Source organism: Aquarana catesbeiana, linkage group LG13 (genome assembly GCF_042186555.1).
Source record: "Aquarana catesbeiana isolate 2022-GZ linkage group LG13, ASM4218655v1, whole genome shotgun sequence".
Classification (NCBI taxonomy): Eukaryota; Metazoa; Chordata; class Amphibia; order Anura; family Ranidae; genus Aquarana; species Aquarana catesbeiana.
The window spans coordinates 24,128,553-24,134,552 of record NC_133336.1 but is presented as its reverse complement, the minus strand read 5'-3'; positions in this window follow the sequence as shown (position 1 = coordinate 24,134,552).

Here is a 6,000-nt window from a genome sequence, read left to right as displayed (position 1 = left end):
GTTTGTAAAAGTAGCCACCCTGTCTTGGTCCCACTGTATGTAGGAATATATCCACCCTGTCTTGATTCCACTGTATGTAGAAATGTAGCCACCCTGTCTTGGTCCCACTGTATGTAGAAATGTAGCCACCCTGTCTTGGTTCCACTGTATGTAGGAACGTAGCCACCCTGTCTTGGTTCCACTGTATGTAGGAATGTAGCCACCCTGTCTTGGTCACACCATATTTAGGAATGCAGCCACCTTGTTTTGGCCCCACCATATGTAGGAATGTAGCCACCCTGTTTTGGTTCTACTATGCTAGGAACATAGCCACCCTGTCTTGGTCACACCATATGTAGGAATGTAGCCACCCTGTTTTGGCCCCACCATATGTAGGAACGTAGCCACCCTGTCTTGGTTCCACTATACAAGGAACATAGCCACCCTGTCTTGGTCACACCATATGTAGGAATGTAGCCACCCTCTCTTGGTCCCACTGTATGTAGAAACGTAGCCATCCTGTCTTGGTTCCACTGTATGTAGGAACGTAGCCACCCTGTCTTGTTCACGCCATATGTAGGAATGTAGCCACCCTGTTTTGGTCCCACTGTATGTAAAAAGCAGTCACCCTGTCTTGGTCCCACTGTTTGTAAAAGTAGCCACCCTGTCTTGGTCCCACTGTATGTAGGAATGTAGCCACCCTGTCTTGGTTCCACTCTATGTAGGAATGTAGCCACTTTGTCTTGGTTGCACCATATGTAGGAATGTAGCCACCTTGTCTTGGTTACACTGAATGTAGGAACGTAGCCACCCTGTCTTGTTTGCACCATATGTAGGAATGTAGCCACCCTGTCTTGGTTCCACTGTATATAGAAACATAAAAGGTGGAAACAGGCCAAGGATACCTTGTGAAACACATACCCAAACATTCTTTGACCTCTATGGCAGCCATTCTCAACTAGAGTGTAAGCAGATAGCGTTACCCACTTTGCCACTAGGTGGCCCTGTACCTGAATAGCATCTGGTCACAGCAAACAGTGTCTTCAGGTGATTTTTAGGTAGAGCCCTCTTGCAGTAATGACAGGGGTGAGTCAGCACTCATTCATAAGTCAGGTAGGGAGGGGCCCTGTGAGTCTTGAGGCATGGAAGCCAAACACCCCACACCTGTGAGGATGTAACCAGCACACGTAGGCCCTGGACAGGGCAGGAAGCTGGGTGGAGTGGACTTGTACATAGGAGGAGCCAGCTGTAGTCATTCATATGCCTTATGGAGGTGAGGACTATTCTTCAGGATATTAAGGTCTATGGCAAGAAATGTTGTGTGGAGGCCCTTTGGCAAGGAACAGGGCACAATGTGGTGGAGGGTTCATCTTCAGCAGGAGGGACAGTGTTCTAGCAGGGCTGGAGCACGGGTAGTGACTTGTGCTTTGGCACCAAATTCAGTGAACCAGGAAGACCCTCTTACATGTCTACTTTCAGATGTTGCTAGGGGTTCCTTGAGCTGTGGTTGATTGACCTCCCATCTGAGAGTGCCTGGTTAGTCCTGGGTCTAACACCACTTGCCAGTTCCAGGACACCAATGATCTTTTTAGCTGTCTGGAAGGGAGCATTCTGACCACCACTAGCGTTTCTCTCAATGGCCCCCAATGTAAGGATCATTTTTCCCACTGACCCCCAATTTTAGCAAGAGTTCCCTGAGACCTGAAAATTATGTCAAGGGTTCCTCTAGGGTAAAAAGGTTGAGAAATGCCATACTCTCCCTTACATGAGATAGGAGATCCCTATTCCACACTAAACTACCCCTCCTAGCGCAGTCCTTATCCACATGTTTTTGCAAACTGACACGTGCCCACCACCTGTTTGACATCTGGAGGATTAAACATTCTACTAGCAAACAGTTTTCATTCTATTCTCCCCCCCCACAAAATGTTTTCTAGACTTGACCACTTTTTTGGGATGGCCTCTCTCCTACCCAACATAGTGTCAGTTGAATTAGGCCCCATCACCTGGTTGGACCATGTCCCCCTGACTTTAGACCTTTCCCTCACCACTGCATACCCTAAGAAATGTCACTGGAGACTTAATGAATCACTGCTAAATGACCCCAAAATTAAAGATGTACTCTCCCTCACTAATGACAAAATACTTCCAGCTTAATGTAGGCACAGTCTTCAGTCCATCCACTCTATGGGAAACTCACAAGGCGTGTTTCAGGGGGCAATGTATTTCAGTCAGCTCCCGTAGAAAGAAAGATACTGCCCTCCTGAAATCATCCTTACTGGCCGAACTGCAAACAGCTGAGCGTTCCCTAGTTCACTCTCCCATGGTGCCTCGAATGCGGACAGTAACCTCATTTTAAACAGGCTAAAGTCCCTGGAGATGTCAATTATAGACAAATCCCTCCTATGGGCTAAGCAAAAGTTCTATGAGTTCTCCAACAAGCCACATAGAATGTTAGTTTCCAGGCTCAACCCTAGGCCCTTCTATCCCTTTCCGGATCACCTTAAACAACCCAGTGGGACCACCACCCACTGCCCACAGCGTGATCTTTACGCTAAACTTTATAATTGCTTGACCCCAGAACTCCATCCCCCGTTTGATCAATAGAAGTTCGAGACTTTTCTATCAGACATAAAACTACCAAAACTGACCAAACTGGACCTACACATCCTAAACGCCCCCATTACTGGAGAAGAATTAGCTAATACTATTAAACATCTACCACTACACAAATCCCCTGGCCCAGACGGACGCCCCTATTCCTACTATAGAACATTTTCACCGATCTTGTCACCTCACCTATTATCTCTATACAACTCTCTTCTACAGGTCCCCCGCCAATCTTTTCTTCATTCCTATATCTCGGTAATTCCTAAACCAGATACCAGAAGACCCCTCCATCCCAGACAACTACTGACCAATTGCACTCCTAAATTCGGATTACAAACTCTTCACCAAAATTCTGGCCAATCTCCCAGTTTCTAACCAAATTAATTGAGAGAGACCAAGTAGGCTTTGTCCCCACTAGACACGCTGGGGACAACACTAGGCGCACCATCCATATCATCAGTATGCAGAACAGAGTACACAGACCTGCACTGATCCTCAGCCTAGATGCCCAAAAGGCGTTTGATAGACTAAGCTGGCCCTACATGTTTGTTACCCTTTCCAAATTTGGGTTTCACGGTCCATTCATATCTGCTTTACCAGCCCTCCAACCCCTCATCTCAGGTCCAAATGGCCTCATTTATGCCCCAGACCTTCCCTATGTCAAATGGTACCAGACAGGGCTGCCCTCTATCCCCGCTCCTATTCATTCTATGTCTAGAACCCTTGGCAGAAGCTATACGGTCTTGTCCTGATATCCGAGGGGTTCCAATGCGCCATTGGGAATATAAATTATCCCTATTCGCAGATGATATTCTTCTGACCCTCACCCACCCTCACATTTCCCTCCCATCCCTACACGTTCTCCTTTCTCGGTTTAGTTCCCTGTCTGGATACAAAATCATCATGTCTAAAATGGAAGCCTTGCCTTTGCATACCCTCCAAGAAGATCTAACATGCCTAAAAAGCTCCTACCCATACCACTGATGCACCACATCTCTTAAATATCTAGGCGTATAAATTACCCCTACCTACTCCTCCCTGTACTCAACCAACTACACACCACTGTTTAAGGACATCAATGCCATGTTAACTCGCTGGAATTTACTTCCAATATCATGGTTAGGCAGAATCAATGTGTTGAAAATGTCGGTCATGCCTAAACTACTATACTTTTTTGAGACCCTGCCAGTTCCCATACCCACGCCTCAACTGAAACTGATCAAATGATGGTTCCTAAGATTCATATGGAGGAATAAGGCACACAGAGTAGCGAGCTCAGCGATCTTCTCTCCCAGAAACCAAGGGGGTCTGGGGGCTCCAGACATTCACAAATATTACCTGGCCTCACATCTGCGTGAAGTAATATCCTGGTCTAGCCTTTCGCCACCAAATATATGGTCAGAGATTGAGATGGGTTCTTTTGTTCCCTACTCATCCCTACTCCCTAATCTGGTCGCCTCCACTGCACGAAGATCCCAAACTTCTATGCCTGGGCCCTATGCTTTTCTCATTAAAGATATGGCGAACTAGGTTCTCTCTCTCTCTTCATCATGCCCCCCCTCCAATGTTCTCTACAACCCTTTAATCCCAGACATCAAATCCCACATCCGAATGCTTACCTGGGCTCAAGCAGATCTGTCCCAGCTCCACCAAGTTGCTCATCTAAATACCCGAAAGCTCCGGACCTTTGCGGATCTCCAGTCTAAGCACCAGATACCCAACAATTTGTTTTACTCATATCTCCAAGTGAGTCATTACCTATCAACTCTCTCTCTGACCCATACTCTACCTAAACCAATGGCCTTTGAGCTCCTTTGTTCCCAAGGCCCCCATCAAATGCGGCTAATATCTACCATATACCAATTACTGCAGGAGTCCTCTCCACTTTCTGAGGACTTACACACTTATATGCGAAAATGGGCCCATATCCCCCAAACACCAATCTCCCTCCCTCAATGGGCTAAGATATGGACTTCAACATCCAAAGTATCCAGGTGCATGACGCAGAGAGACAGGACTCCAGAACTACTGCATCATTATGAACCCTCCCTCTCTCCTCTTTGTTGGAGATGTGGTAAATCTAGAGGCACTCACTACCACATCTTCTGGCAATGTGAATTAATTGTGCCTTTTTGGTCCATGGTGATGTCATTGCTTCAGCGTATATTTGAGCAATCTCCTCCGCTGGATCCATTACATCTCCTTCTTGGTCTCCCCTTTTCTGGACTAGGGAAAGCTTTGAATAAATTAGCCTCCTATATCTTGCTGGCTGCCAAGCGAGTTATCCCAAGCTGTTGGTTGTCCCCCCCCCCCCATCTCAGAATCAATCTCTACAGGTTATTGCCGAAATACGTAGAATGGAACAGATGACAGCCCAGGTAGATGATGCAGTGGACAGTTTTGATAGAGTTTGGGATTTGTGGGACAAATCTGAGTACGGCATCTCACCTCTGAACCCAACCTAATACCCACGCATCAACCCAACATTTCAGTCCCTTATCTTCAGTTTTCAATTACTTCTAGGTTATAGCCCTCTGATTACACCCCTTTGTATCCCCTTTAATATTGTTACTTATTTTGTACTAGATCTGTTTGATGTTACTAGATCTACAATTGATTTTTTTGAATTTCAATGTACCAGATGTGCTTTTCTTTGCTTTTTTCATTTCTGTACTATACCATGCTCTATATTCAATATTTAATAAAAACACAATAAAAAAAGAGGTTGAGAAAGGCTGCTCTATGGTCACCATAAAGATAAAATTTGAAATAAAATGTAAATATTCTAGATAAAATAAAGATAAAAATTCATAAAAGAGAGCTTTTTTAATCTAGATTTTTTTTTTCTGGATCAACAGCATTAGACCAGTTTAAACTTGATGCTCTTTATTGGCCTTTTTTTCAGCAGCCTCGCTTACCGTGTCAGGTGATCCTTGCCAAACGCTGCTGAGACAGATCTGCCTCCGAAGTCTTCCCTCTCTGGGATACTTAGTGTTGTTCTTCTGGCGGTATAATATTCCTTCACCACTGAGAGTCACGTTTTTGGTTCTCCTCTGACTACATGAATAAAATATAGAGGCATGCTCTCCGCACAGCGCTCACTGGGGAGCAGGACTTATTAGCTGGCAACTTTCATTCAAATCAATATCTCATGTTGGAGGTGACTCGCTTCTCAATCACAGCCGCTGATCCAATCCCGGGCCGCAGCCTGCCTTCATCCTGATTAAACTGGCAGCGGCCGTCAACCTTCAGTCAAGTCCCAGGTCTTCAACAATGATCCGAGGAAGGGAGGTGACCCCATAGAGCACATACACCTTCATCAATGACCTGGGGAAGGAAGGTGACCCCATAGGGGACAAACACCTTCATCAATGACCTGGGGAAGGGAGGTGACCCCATAGGGGACAAACA